Source organism: Cavia porcellus, unplaced genomic scaffold, assembly GCF_034190915.1.
Source record: "Cavia porcellus strain 051 isolate PalLab524CR breed Dunkin Hartley unplaced genomic scaffold, mCavPor4.1 scaffold_17, whole genome shotgun sequence".
NCBI classification, from domain to species: Eukaryota; Metazoa; Chordata; class Mammalia; order Rodentia; family Caviidae; genus Cavia; species Cavia porcellus.
In genome coordinates, this window is record NW_026947500.1 from 8327375 (window position 1) to 8342107 (window position 14733).

The 14733-nt window shown below is 34.7% G+C and overlaps 1 protein-coding gene across 11 annotated transcripts in view; it reads left to right on the top strand.

Annotated features, from left to right (window-relative positions):
* The window catches only part of Naaladl2 (N-acetylated alpha-linked acidic dipeptidase like 2), a 1233816-nt gene that overhangs the window by 1169277 nt on the left and 49806 nt on the right, over positions 1-14733 (top strand). The window lies entirely within an intron of this gene.

Below are 14733 nucleotides of genomic sequence, written 5' to 3' on the forward strand. Positions count from 1 at the left end.
GAGAACATAGAAGCTACTTTTGGGGAGATAAATTGCTCCTCTGGGCCCAGGGGCAGGTCAGGCGGATGTCATGTGGAGATAGCTAAGCCCGGGCTGGCAGAATCTATCAAAGGGCACTTGTTTGTTCCTTCCATGTTCTCAGTGATGACTCACTTGGAAACCACCATTTTGAGAAACCTTCCCTCATCAGCACTGAGTTTGTCAGTGCCATGATTTAAAATTGCTCAAGGTCTAGAACTATGAGAATTAAATGTTATTTTTAAATAAACCATTATGGTATGAGCAATCCTGAATAGATCACAATGGAATCTAAAATATTCTAAGGCCCCATATGACCTGTGTTAGAAACCTGGACAACCGATGTTGTGTTTAGTGACTGAGACTGAGCTCAGTTTGCTTTGTGTGGTATCAGAGTCACTAACTCTATTTTATGACCTAATGAAATTTCAAAAGATCTACAACTAATCTAATTATGTAATAGTGATTCTGATTTAATGGGAAAACAATCCAAAAGCAACTTTAGAAATGATTGATTTCTCCATCAGCCTGAAATTGAAAGTCAAACATTGGTTTTCATTTTCATATATTAACTCTAAATTAGGATATTTGCTTTTAAGATGGTGATGACAAGATTAAGATTCATGGATAAATAATTATTTTGTATTAGATCGATAAAACGCTTAATGGTTAAATAATTTGAATTGAATTAGCTTTGCCAGTTTGTACTTGCCCACCCAGTAGTTATTTTTCATCAACAATTTAGGAGCTTAGCACATTTTAAGTGCACATTTTAGACTTGTTTAGGAAAATGAATAATATATTCATAGAAGTCTATGATATGGTTCATACTTTTTTATTTATACAACTATCTCCATTAATTCTTTCAAATAAATTCTACTACCCTAAAATATAAAGACTGTTAGTAAATGTGTGAAACAGGTTGTTAAAATATATTTAAAATAATTCTATGGTTTCAAATATATTTTCTTTTGAGAAAGAGTATCATAATTTAGAATACAATGAACATATAATATTATTTAATAATTAGTAATCCTTAACTTTGAAATTCTATTCAAACTAGAATTGTTTCTATTCTAAGCTATCCATTCATATCAGAAATGAATACAAATGTTTAAGGAAAATTATGCTTTTTCCAATATCTTCACATTTTAAGGTTAATAATAAAGGTTTATAGAGCATTTCTTTGGTATTATTTTAATTAGTGTCAGTTCTTATGATTCATCCTACTGATTTTCTTAACACTGTGAAGTGTACCTACAGACTCATTATATTTTATTTTCAATGCAACATTTAATTATATGAGATTTTCAACACTTTTCTGTAAAATGGGTTTAGTTTTAGAAAATTTTGCTGAAATAGAGGTGAATGTGAGTATTCTGAGCACGTGTAGCATTAGTCTTTCCCACTGCATCTCTTCCCTTCCTTTCACTTTTTTTCCCCTCCCTTCCTTCCCTTCTCTTCCCTTCCCCTCCCTGCCATTTGCCACCCTTCGCCTCCCTTGGCCTACTTCCTCCCCTCCCCTCCCCTCTCTTCCCCTCCCCTCCCCTACCCTCCCCTCCCCTCACCTCTCCCCTCCCCTCGCCTCTCCCCTCCCCTCCCCTCCTGTCCCCTCCCCTTCCTCCCCTCCCCTCCCCTCTCTTCCCCTCCCCTCCCCTCCCCTCACCTCTCCCCTCCCCTCGCCTCTCCCCTCCCCTCCCCTCCTGTCCCCTCCCCTTCCTCCCCTCCCCTCCCCTCGCTTCTCCCTTCCCCTCGCCTCTCCCCTCCCCTCCCCTCCTGTCCCCTCCCCTCCTCCCCTCCCCTCTCCTTTCCTCTTCTGTCCTCCCCTCCCCTCCTGTCCTCTCCCCTCTCCTCCCCTCCCCTCCCCTCTCTTTCCCTCCCTTCCTCTCTCCTCTCCCCTCCCCTCCTCCCCTCCCTTCCCCTCCCCTACTCTCCTTTCCTGTTCTCTCCTCTTCTCCCTCTCTTGTCCCTTCCTCTCCTCTCACCCCTTGCTCTTCACTCCCTCCCCTCCCTCTTCTATCCAGTGCACACTCTCTATAGGTGTTGTTTAAAATGCTTTAAACAATACTAGTACCTTCAAAATCAAAACCCTGTCCTCTATGTTTCTCTAATTGGTAAATATATGCATAAGTATCAAAAGTAACATAATATATCTTAAATATTTTTAGTATAGCCATCATAGATGCTCTTCTTAGATGTCTTTATTTTTCCTTGTTACCTAATGATAATGGATTAAGATGATTATAAGATGACACCCAAATATTTGAAAATATTAGTTTTGCAAATGTTTTATTTATTTAATCAGTACATGCTTATTTAATGTCTACTAACAGAAGTTAACTTCAATGTGATAGATGTTGGACATAAAAATAGGTAAAACAGCAACCCTTGGAGAAGTTATAATTAATAGCAAAAACAATCATAGTCAATATATACATACTCAACAAAAGCTCTATAAAACTAATGGAGTACTATGAGAGAAAAATCTGGGGAGAAGTAGGAGTGAATGTTTCTTTTCTCTGATTGACATAGAAGATTAAGAAACTCAAAATGAAGTCAAGTAAAACAAAAAAGGAATTAACTTTGCAAAAATAAGAATCAGAGCACTTCCATTAATAGAGCACTCACAAATTCATCTTCAAGGCATAAAAGATTTGGAAAGATTGCCATGTGCCTTCAGGAAGCTGCCTGGTATCTGAATGTTATGTGCAAAATGATAAGATCTAATCTATGTTTAAGAAAAAAAAAAGGGTTCTAAATGTTATGTAAATAATGTTTTGTGAAGGGTAGTTCCAGTAACATTTAGCAAGCTAATACATACTCGCTTCCCGCTAGGTAGGGTTTGGCATGCAGGTTTATAATGTTTGTACTACGTGAGACTCTACATGTTAGAAACATAAAGTGAAACATTTCCTAGACAGTGAAATAACTACTGTGTCTGACAGTAACAGATAAAATCTGCTTTATAAAAATATTTTGAATGTTTCCATGATTTTTTCTTCTGCTCTTTTTTCTTCTCCCACTTTCTACTTCTCTTTGCTCTTCCCTGCCTACCTCTGCCTCTCCATTGTACTGAGAACACAGGGCACTGTGTGACTGACCTGGATCCCAGGCTTTTTCTTTTCTGTTTGTTTGTTAAGTTTAAAATCGGGTCTCACTAACTTGGCAATGCAAGACTCAAATTGTGATCTTCCTGTTTTTTTCTTCTGCCTTGTTCTATTTTGTTTTTGTCTTCGTTTTTCAGCATAGATTAGGTCATGTCGCATCACTCTTAAGCTCTGGCTTCCCATTGCAGTTATCATGAATAACTCATGTCCTAAAGTTCTAGGATGATCTACTCTTCAAATTCACTTTAAACTACAGTGTCTTGAGTCTATTCAGCTTACTAAAACAAAGTATCATAAACTAGGTGACTTACAAAGAACATAAATTTATGTCTCAGCTCTAGAGCTGGGAAGTCCACATTTGAGGCACTGGCAGGTTCAGCATCTGCTGGGGCTGATTCCTGATTCACACATGGTGGCTTCTTGTTCTGTAGTCATAGTTGAAGGGACTACATCTACAAGATCTTTTGTAAGTGCATGGATTCCAGTTGTGAGCCTCGATATCATGTTCTGACTACCTCCCAAAGGCTTAACTCCATCAGAGGCTTGAATTTCAGCATGAATTTTAGGACACAACCCTCTAGAACATAGTGCTCTCTCACCCATTTGTATTTCTTAGAAACACATATTTTTTTGTGTGTATATATATATATATATATATATATATATATATTTCTGTGTGTCAAAGAAATAAAAACAACTGAGAGGCTACTATGTTCTATATACTCATGTTCTTCAAAAATTCATGTGATACAATGAAATATTAGAAATAATAGATGGAATACAATCACCAGTATAATCATATACAACCATAAATTATGCAAGAAATGAACATATACAATAATTAAATTACACTAATCCTAAAATAATCTATGATGTAAACATTTTTGAAAATTATTGATAGAAAAAGAACTATTACCAACAATAGAGAATCAATTATGAGAAAAAAAATAGAAAACGTATGAAGAATAATATGTTAGCTCTAAAAATAAACAATATAAACTGTAAAATTAAAATTCAATGAATAGGAAATGGGGTATTACCTTGGTTCAATCTTCAGCACCACAATAAACAAATAACTCAATGGATAAGTAAAAAATTGTATACATACATTATATAGTTTATTTTAAGGACCTTGCTGTGTTATAGAGTTGGGAGATGAGTACAGATAGTAACTTCAGTCTGTTTTACTCATCGTCTCTAAAATAAAAATGCATTACCAAAATAAAATATCAACATATAATATAAAACTCCTAAATCTATACTTTTATATATAAATGAAAGGTCACAGAAAAAGAAAACTCAGTCAAACTCGTAGATTTTAACAGGAGAAAAAGAAGCAAAATAACTCATTTTCTAGAAAGTGAAAAAATAAATACAATAAATATATGTAGTTTTAATAATTATAAGTAGGATAAATCCGTTGCAAAATTTTTCTCAGTCTGAATTTTTGAATTTTTCAGAAAAATAGTTATGTGCTAAGTTTGGTTTTCAAAATATTATGAGACATAATAACTCAAAGAGAATAAAAAAACAAATGTCTCAGACAAATATTAACCAAAGAAACTTGGTATAGCAATTTAAAAATTATACAAAATAAACTTCAAGGCTTAGATGCTTACCTAGTTAGACGGTTACCTCTTAAAGTGTTAAAATAATAATATGGAAGATTTATGATTTCTGGATACTTGTCACTAACCAACATGTACACAAAATAAAAGCAAATCACATCATATGAAGAAATATATACATCTACAATTATAATATATAATCACACATCCAGGATCTAAAACCGTTTGTTTTTTACTATTTAAAAAAATGTCATGTCTCTGTAGGAAACATTCTACAACAACATTTATGGAATCTGTAGCTATAAAAACAAAACTACATTGAGAATGTCATTGCATACAGTAAGGGTCATATATACTTTGACCATTATGTAAAGTTCCTCTAGATAAAAGCAGCAAATTTTTTAAAAAATCTTATTTTTTATTCTTATGTCTCCATTGTTCTCTATTGCTTTTTGTTTCTATAATATAAAAGCATATCATTGTTTTCACTGTTTCTTAAGAAATGGGAAAAAAACAGTTTTTTAACAAAGCAAAATTTCATCACATATCCAAATATATAACACAAGTTCATTATGTTGGATTCAACTAGAAAATAGAGAAAGAAATAATATCAACAGTCTATATGAAATTAATAACTTTTATCAATTAACTAATCAACTATGTGATTGAATCTTTATGATATCATTTATTGAAATGTTATTTTATAAAATTCTCAAACCATTGTTTTGAATGCACAGATACCTGATATTATGCTTTAGGAATATCATCCCTATAAATGCTTTATACATAAAAATCATCAACCATTTTCATCTTTCCATATTATGTACACTTGATGTATGTTGCTTTAGCATTATTAGAAACTCAGCTAAATCTACTCTCTAATCTTCCTGTCTATTATTAATTGATTTAGATAATTTATCAAGTGTTAAGTTTTAATAAATATATGATAACTCTTTGAAAAATGAACAACCTTTACAATGTCACACCGTATCTTTTGTGATACAGCTACAAAAAAGTTGGTATCTGGTTATAGCAATGACGTTGGGGTGAAAACTGTGATTTTCCCTTAGATGAAACTTTGAAGAAATATATGCCAGCTAACTAAAGGAATATATTTTTGAAAAAAAACACTATTGTGTAAAAAAGACATAAAATTCATCTAAGCAGCCTTGTCATAAAGTAATATAAGAGGTTCTGCTACACACCACGTCTACGTCTGATTCTCTCCTGTGTGATTTGTACCTATCACAGTATATTCTTTGCAGAAGAAATTTTCACAGCGCAGCCTTTCCTGATCCCCAGATGAGTTAGGACTCCTTTCTACCTTTCTACAGTATACTGCAGCACTTAATTATTTTAGTCATTTTATGATAGTCAATGTCTATCTCTTCTCTAGTGAAAGGCTTCTTTTGAATGCTTAACATAATTCACAGCTTATAGCTGTGTGCCTGATAAATACTTAAGTAACAGGAGGAATGCTTTCATGTACTATAAATATAATATAGATGATGGCCTTTTGGTGAATGGTCATTAGTTTTTAGAAATTCCTGCACCCTTATCAAACAGCCTAAAGTAGGAATAGTACTAACTTACAATCTACTAATACCAATAAATAATAATCTCTATGCCTACAAACTACCTTCTTCTTTTATTACACTTCTCTTCCAGTTATATTTGATATTTAGTCATTGCTATTTATTGGAATAAAATGAGAAAAAAATTATTTATTTCGAATATCTTACCTCACAAAAGCTTTAACCTATTTTTCTGAATAGAGGATCAAAATCTGAAAACAATTAGCTTTGGCAAATATGAAAAGTTAATAATCCTGGTAGACCGCTTTGCTTAAGTCTTTATTTTTAATAATTCTGATAGGTATCAGCCTCTGATTATTCCTTGGAATTACAGTATGACATAAATATATAGGGAATACTTAAATATGTAGAAATGTATTACAGAAATGACACACTGCCACTAGCCCCCTTCAAAATCTGCCCTCTCTCTTTGATCACATTTATCCCATCATTCTTACTACTGGCATAAGCAGTCCTCAAAGTGCTCTTTCATGACTATCTTTACCAGTAGTGGCACCAAAAATACAGTGAGTGATGCTGTGGCATGCCATCCAAAATAAAGTAAAAAATGCCACGGTATGTCCTCATCCACCTTATCCACTGCATATGATACCATGTGACCTATGAGTCTACCACAAATTTAAAATGACCAGGAAAGATAAACACTTTGAATAGATTCAAATCATTGAGGTGGGCATGAGAGTATAACTACAGACATGAAAGCAGAATGCCAGAACTGCTTCAGAAAATACCATGAATGATGGAATATGTTCAAAATGAGGCGAAATATTTTAAGGGATAAATGACAGTGTATCTTTTCCTGTAATAATCTCTTTCTTTTAATGTAAACAATCATTGTATTTCTGAATCACAGTCTGTATGTTCAGGTTTGGCAAATTCTGCCTCAGTGTTCACTGGTGTTCCTAAAATTACAATTGGGAAAGAGACTGGAAAATGAAGAAAATGGATGATTATTGGTTTTATAATTAAAAGGCCAGATTCTGTAGCCAGAATACTTGGGCTGTAGTCACAAATTACCATGTACTAACTAAGTAGCCGTTTGATGTTTAATTAGCTGAGCCATGCCTCTACTTTTTTATCTACAAAATAGAATAAAGCTATTTTAAGAATTAAGTGAATTAATTCATGTGATGAATTCAGCATAATGTTTTGTACATGGAAAGAGCTAAATAAATGTTGGTTGGTATCATCACTATTAATATCATGTTGAAGTTAGTTATTAGTGAAACAAAATGAAGATATTTAACTTTTAATTTTTCAGTCAGCCTAGACAAAACACTGCTAGGCACAGTATAAAAGAAAAGTTGGTGTCTTCAAGATCCTTTTCCAATCACACTAAGAAATTTCTCCCTGGGGTCCTTCTCTAGGCATGATTTTACTGGCATAGGATGCACCTATGTTCCAAAATTTCACAATATAACAGTTTAAAAGGTCATCAGAAATGCCAATTCATTAACTTGATTGATGATTTCCAAATATATTAATACATTTTATCTGCTACAATTTAATAATGACTAAATAATAGCAATCACTGAGAAAGAAAATGTACTTCAAAAATGAAAGACCAGCTGGGCTGAGGATTTAGCTCAGTGGCATAAATACCTGCCTAATAAGGGCAAGGTTGTGAGTTCAATTCCTGGTTTACCCCCCCCCAAAAAAAAGCAAGAAAGACTAGTTGTATTCCTATGGTCCGGGAATAGAAAACAAATATTCTATTACCATAAGGATTTTCAAACATGAAACTTCATCCATAACCTGAGACTTTCTTCAACCATGGAAAGTTGGCAATGTGAAAGAGAGTACAGTAGTATTAAAAATTAACATCTCCATAGAGTAACCTTAATGTATTGCTTGTTGGAAGTTAGTGGATCAATACCTTGTGTCCTTGCCCTTCGGATGGAGAAAATCTGAAGCGTGTATGTTTGCTGTCTCTTGAGTTTCCTCTAGAAATATTAAGCTCCAGTCATCCACAGTAGTAGAAAACAAGACATCTTCCTTTGATCTATTGCTCCTTTCTTCTCACTCCTCACACCTTTACCCTCACCTCTCAGAGAACTGCTTGCACTGTACTCAGATTTTATCTCAGGATCTGTTTTTGAGTACTATGGTTTATACCTACAGGTCCTCCAAGAGCCTCTTGTACTTACCGATGGGCGAGGTGATTGGATCAGGGGGTCTGATACTCACTGCTGATGAGTTTATCGCTGTGATGTCGGGAGGCAGAGTCTGACCTGAATAATTGAAGGTGTGGCCTGGATGCATTTGTCACCCTTCTGGACCCCATCTTCACACGCCCTGCTTTCCCATCACCGAGCCTTGAGCATTTTTCCTATCACACTGATCTGTCGTACGGCCATGCCTTCGAGTCAATTAACTATAGACTGAAAACTACAAATTGTAAACCAAAATAATGCTTCTTCCCTTTACTTGCACATGTTGAGTAATGTGCCTCAGCAAGGAGGGAACTGACTAATATGGGGGAAACTCATGGCGAACTCCAGGTTGTGTGGTCAGCGTCTAGGCTGACAACAGAAACAGATAGCTGTCAGCAAGAACAGAGACTGAGAAGAAAGGTAAGAGTCAGGCAATTTATGATCCTAATCATTAAATCTCAACAATACAGGTTGTCTTCTTCATTAATACCTTGGAATTGACATGTGTTACTGCATATGCCTTTATCAGTTTAATAGACACATTAAAGGCTCATGTCTTACAAATCAAATCAAATTTCTGTCCTTTCTTGTTCTGTATCTATTTTCCCTCAAGCCCATATGATCCAAAAGTCTTTATCCAGTCTATCAGATGTAGCAATTCTTCATTGAAAGGAGATGTGAGCTTCGAAATTAGGAGGTCCAGAAGCTTTGTTCAGCATGGCAATATAATTGACTTGGTGAAGACCGTGAAACATTTCCTCTGGGCACTGGAGAGAACGTATAGTTTTCTTCTTCACAGACAGATATGCACAGCCATGGGCGTTTCACAGCTGGGACTTTAATTTGCCATTGTTTGCTAAATATTTAATCTTGCACATATATTCTCTGTGGGATGACCATGGATAAGTCACAAAGTTCCTTATAATATCTACAGCTTTTGAGATTTTAATATTCCATATGTTTTCCGGGGACAAAACCCTTCTCAAATTTTCATCTTAAAGACTACCATTAACTGAGCATCTTTCACCCTCCTTGCCCTTCTCTCATGATGTTCCTTCCTTGAACCAACCACACATGGACTAGATCCTTTGAAACTTGATCAAAAATAAACCTTTCCTCCAATAATTTGTGTGTGTCAGGTATTTGATCCCAGGAGCAAAAGCTGACTAATAGGTTTTACACTTTATTATTAAATTATTTTTCTAGCTGTGTAAAAATTGTATAATTTAGGTCTTTTGCTAAAGTTTTATTCCCTGCACTATGCCATAGCAAATAATAACTACAAGAAAAGGCTCAATAGATGCTAGTAGGATGGTCATGATTTATGTACTCTTAGTCCTAATGTATCACACCAGGCCCCGAGTGAACCACTATCTCTCAACATCTTTCTCAGGCTAACCTACAAAATCAGGTGTCATCATTATCCCACAGCATCAACTCTATAGTAGGTCTCTGCCGCATTTTAAATTTCACTGAGGATATAAAAAAAATCCCACAATAACAGTTTAACTTACAGTTTATATGAGATATGAAGTCTATAGCTTTGTGAAAATAGACAAACTACAAACATTGAGTTGGTCTGCCTGCAACTACAGAGGAACTGTACTTTAGACCTACGCCATTGATATTGGTTAGTAAACCAATCTATGTGCAGCTACTTGTCTGAATATTAACTAACAAATTCATTCAAAGTATTTATTGGGAGTACAGTCCCCACAAAGAACAGTGAGTTATTATGGACAGAAAAATAGCTCCATTCTCTAGATAGTCACAGTTTAAGAAATAGATACCTTTTTTCCTTTTCAGATTGGCCTAATCAGTATGAAATGATTTTTAGTTTTTGACAAAGTCTGAAGATATAGATACTAGTTTATAAGGCCATAAGGAGAAAAATTATTATTATTATTTACTAAGTTTAAAAACATATAAATGAATATATGTGCAAGTACATATATATAAACATTGTATATATCTAATATCTATATCTATCTAGCTAGATAGATAGATATCTTATTTTCCAGCAAAGTTGTTTAAGATTCTTTAAATACACTTTAATCCTTAAACAGAGTAGAATTATTTCACATTGAAGAAAGAAAAGTTTTATATGGGCAAACTACAGTTTGCCTTTATTAACCAGAAAATAAAAAATCTTATCATTTTTGTCTTTTGATAGTCTAGTATTGTGTAATGTCAATAAAACCACTCTCTAGGGCTGTCTCTATTATTTAGCAAGAGAAGACAGCCTTTTACATGTTGTCTCTATAGTTTCATTTTATATCTTTAACTCGATGTCTTATTAGTGCATATTAGTTATATAGAGCAAAGAATTAAAAACCCAAATGATTTTGTCTTGGCACATCCTTACACGCATCTGCTCTTTTCTACCCTGTGTTACTCCTCACTGCCCTTTCCATCCTTCAGCCCTGATTCTCCTCATCTTTTCTAGGACTTGCCCGTCTGTTTACTTGCCATCTCTATATTTCCTCCTCTGTATGCTGTAGAGGAAAAGAAATGCAATATTTGTCTGAGTCTGACTATTTGACCTAACATGATGATCTTAAATTCTGTCTATTTCTCTGCAATTGACATGGCTTCATTTTTCTTTTGATCTGAATATTACACAATCATGTATGTATACATTTTTTATACATTCATCTGTTGATGGTCAGCGAGGCTATTCTCATAGCATACCTATTGTGAATTGGGTGAGAAATAATCTTTATATTATGTTTATCTTTAATTGTTTTGAGTAAATATCAAGGAGTGGCATAGATGGGTCAAATATTAGGTCTAGTTTACTTTCTCTATTGCCTGTAATGTTCACATTGCTATTAGAAGACTATAATTTTTAAAGTATTTTTTGTTATATACCACGTGTCTTTTCTTTCAGACTTACTTCTTATCTTCTGAACATGGATAAGATTGTTTTTGAGGAGTAGAGAAAGAAAGATAAAGATCTTGAGGCAGATTATATAACTGTGGATTTGTAAAGGAATGACATATGTTGAATCATTCTTTGCTAATGTTATATGCTACTGCATCTTTGTGTATTTTATGATGATGTAACAGTGTAGCGTAGACTGAGTTGTTTATGAGCAATAGAAGCTTATTCAGCTCACAGTTCAAATGACTAGAAGCACGGTGTAAAGGTGCAGAATCTGGTGAAGGCCTTCTTACTGGGTCATATTGTGGTAAATGGCACCTCCTGCTAAGAGAGAGCCCAAGAACATGGAAGCTTGCATCTCTATTTCTCTTTCATATCTCTAAGCCCTTATGGCCTGATCTAACCCTAATTACTTGGCAAAGGCCCCTTCTGCAAATACCATGAGCATATGAATTTGGGGTTTAATTTCCCACACAAGTATTTAGAAGAAAATTTCCAACAATACCATATGACAACCTAAATATCATAACCATTTAGAGACTGAGAAGAGATACCGCAGTTACTAGCAAATATTTCAAGGAACATAGATTTTTAAAATCAGAAAATACTGTATAGTACAGCAGGAAGAGTACTGAACAAGAAGCAAAGCATTTAGAGTCTAGCGTTAGTTCTTTATGGAAAACCAACTGACTTCCTAGATTCTAACAATATACAGCCTGATAAAAACATGATGAAATATTTAATTAAAAACATTACAATAAAAAGCACATCGACATCATCCACATCAAAATAATCCCCCAGCTTCTAACACACTTATCTCATTGGTTTTAACACTTTCCAAAAGTAATTCTGGAAGTCTTCCTTTGTTTGCCTTTAATTGCGTGCGTGTAGAGGCCTTGCTATTCTGAATTGATTCAAAGTGTATCCTTTTATGGTCACCTTGACTTTGGGAAAGAAGTTTCATGGTGCCAGATCCTGCGAATTGGATGAGGACACACTATAATGTTTTTATGAATCTGTCTTTCTGTTAAATGGCATTCAGCAGGGGCAGCATTCACTATTTTTGGTCTCACCTGTAAAAGATAAACAGGAAAGAGAACTCCCAAAACTGTTTAGAAAATTGACAGAAATGCTACCTTGTGTTCAAAGCAAGGAGGAGTATTTGGAGAAGGATTAATGGTGACATGTCTCCCACTGTTAACATATTTTAAAATTAAATACTGATTGTACACTTTGATCACCCCTTGTAACCCTCACATTATAACAATGAAGAAAAGCCTAGAACTTCAAATAAGTAAGGCTCAGCAATGTGTCTTGAGCAAGTTTCCCAATCTTTGTGACCCTAAGTTTCATTAGTTATACTGTGGACATAATATCTATCTTGCTGAGAACTGAAAAAGGAATAATGTTTAAAAATTTCTGAGTAACATCTCATAACTGATAGGAGCTCAATAAGTTTTGATTATTGGTAATTTAGTTTTACCAATATTTATCTCTTCATGAAGCTCATTCTCCATGCTTTAAACATAGTGCATCAACCCCTCTACTGCAGATCTAACAGTTGTCACTGTAAGGAAATGTGTTAAGTACAATGCACTTTGAAAAGAATGAGGCTGCGCTGTGATGTAAGGAAAGGTTGCTTTGGTGTGCACCAGGAGGACTATATTCCAGAGTAGGTAAGACTTGCAGTGGGACTCATCTCTGTTCACAATATGGCCAGAGGCACACAGATTGCTTTCCAGGCTTGTGAAGCTACAAATATAGCCATTTCAGTCTGAGCATCCCATCATGGGCCAGGTGCCTTGGAAGTACAACTCTTATGCCAGGTTCTTTTTGAAAGAAACAGCAATGCAAATGACTTATATTCTAGCTGCTGAAGCTGCCAAATGACTCTTGAAAAGGGACAAAAAGAAAACAAAGCAATGTCCTCCAGCAGTGCACAGTCTCCTTTATCCTCCCTCCCTTTCTTTCATTTTAATCTTTTGTAATGTGTGGATTCAGAGTCCAAAAGTGTCAACAAAACATGTCGGTTCTGCAGTTTCTATTATCCAGTGCAAATTGGAAAAAGGGAACCACATGTTTCCTAATCTTCTTTAAAAATTCCTTATTACAAATAATTTACGTCCAAATCATTCCTCACACGATGTGGATAGTGTAGGTGCAGCAGAAGGCAGCTCCATATCGAGCAAATGCAGACAATTCTCTTTTCCTGAAACACAGCATAGTCAGAGCAGGCAGTTTCCCAGCTTGTTTATGATCGCTACACTGGGAATAAAACGCTACAAAGATACTGTAGGTACTGGGGCGGGGGGGGGGGGGGATTGGTTGCTACATTTGTGAGGAAAATACCCCAAAGGAATATAGCAGTATCAAAGGCAATTCTTTTTCTTCATTGCAAAAACATACACTTTTACAAGCATATGGAAGAAGATCAAGCTGCACTGTATTTTTATTGTGATATGAATTGTGCAAACAGTTGGGAAATACAGTTTTCAGTATTAAGTGAAATTAAGTTCCTGTTGAATATATGCATTTGAATATTTAAAATCGTGTTTTCCTTGTATGTTGTTTTTCATGTGCCTTGTACTGTTTCAAGTTAGTTTACTGATTTCCCTGTGTATTTGCATAGGCAGGTTTTCATTCACTAATTAGTTTTATAATGTATTAATAATATCAACACAGCCACACGTCCCTGTGTGCTGGATTCAGGTTACTAGAGATACAGCAGCATTTGTTAAGCTCAGGTAGGAATTAAATATCTTTTATGAGAGAGAGGGACAGATAGCAGTGGCATTTGCTTCCAGCCTTAAGATCCTTTGAGATGTGTATTACTGGATATGACTTGTTGAGTCAATTAAGCAGATGCTAGTTCACGTGTAGACATATGTTGATTTTCAAGTGCAGTTGTTGAGAGGGATGATGGAGGCTTTGCATGAATGCAAATTACAGGGGTGAGCTTTGGGGGTGCCATATTTATATTTTGAATTTAATTTAAACAAGAAGCTGAAAGATATAAATGGTATTAATTTTGATAAATTTTAGAAAAATAAGTAGGATATAGTAAAGCATTTTAGCACCTAAAACATTAATTTTTTAGATTAAATAATATTTTAAATGGCATATACTAACCATTAATTTTATCTAGAATTTTACTTCATCCAATAACCAGACATTGAATTCTAGTTGTTCCTCACACCTGTTTATTTGATCATGTTCCAAACTATTGTATAATGAATTGTTTTAAATTCTACTAAACTCATTCAACAATGAAAGATATTTCTTAATATTCTAGCTAAAATGACAAACAAAATATTACATTTCTTTGTACTGTTCTGTGACATGGAAAGATAATGAAACATTTTTCTTTATAGAAAAATAAATAAGAGGTTTAATAGTAAAAAGCTTTTA